A 1,183-nucleotide genomic window follows, 5' to 3' on the forward strand; every position below is an offset into this window, starting at 1 on the left:
CAAGTTTCCACTTAGGTATAGTTACATGTTCCCCAACTGATTTTCTCCTGTCCACCATGCTGGCTTAGGTTTTCCATGATCTACTGTAATCTTTTGGTCTTCCTTCTTTATAGAATGATGAGCAGATGTTGTTATCTGTTGAGTAGGTAGACCACCAATTCATAGGTGGCCATCATAATAGCTGTGCTTGGAATCTCTCTCACCAGATGAGTTGTTAGACCACAGTAGAGTGACCATAACCTTCTTCTTGAACAACAAAAGATAATGTCTGAAGAAAAGATCTGTATTTTGTTGTCTCTTCACATAGTCTAGTTCTGACTTCATGTGGATATGCTATATTTGTGGTACAAATTTTTGAAGTGGCAGCAGCAAACATCGTTCCCACAAATCAGATGCTTTTTTCACAGACTCTTCATCATCTCCCATCATTGAAGAAGTTTTATATTCCAGTAGTTTTTGCTTAATACTTTCATATATAACAAAATGAATAACAGTTTCTGATATGTCAGCATATGAAGCAGACATACCCTATAAAATCCTCTTAGTCCATCTGTCTAATATACTTTACCAACACATTCAAAAGCACCCATTTGTTTTTCCCCATGGTTCCTTACATCAAGCTGCAACCCAGTCTTTATAAGCCAAATGGTGTTGGTTGCTGTAATTGCAGTAAAATGAAGTTTAAGTTAGTCCATATTTCTACAGGAAATGACCTGCAGATGAGCATGATACAACACGATCTCACTCTTTTCATGGGAGAAATGTAAAGTAAATGCCTGCCTTTGCAGCTGAAATCATGTGTACCTGGGTAGAATCAGGATCAAATACACCATTAAACTTTTCCTTGCAGTTTGAATAAGCAGCAAAGTATATATTGCACTAGAAGGATCCACCCCCACTAAATTGGGGCTCAATCCTCTAACCAAAGGACGAGGCCCCTCTTTTTCCAAGTTTGCAATGGAGGGTCCAGGAGACACTACTTGGTCGACACTGGCTCCAGCCATGGTGTTTAGCTGAATTTCAGAGATATAAAGTATCACAACAGACAACTGCATCTGTGTTTTCATAACTGCCAGTAGGAGCTCTGGTAGCGTAGTTGTTACGAATCGGGCTGCGAACCTTAAGGTCAGCGGTTCGAAACTACCAGCTGCTCCGCGGGAGAAAGATGAGGCTTTCTACTCCC

General features: G+C 40.3%; 1 pseudogene; it reads right to left on the reverse strand.

Annotated features, from left to right (window-relative positions):
* Positions 1-131: 131 nt before the first annotated feature.
* Positions 132-1,067, reverse strand: LOC102825932 (annotated as a pseudogene).
* Positions 1,068-1,183: the final 116 nt, after the last annotated feature.

Source organism: Chrysochloris asiatica, unplaced genomic scaffold (assembly GCF_000296735.1).
Source record: "Chrysochloris asiatica unplaced genomic scaffold, ChrAsi1.0 scaffold00022, whole genome shotgun sequence".
NCBI classification, from domain to species: Eukaryota; Metazoa; Chordata; class Mammalia; order Afrosoricida; family Chrysochloridae; genus Chrysochloris; species Chrysochloris asiatica.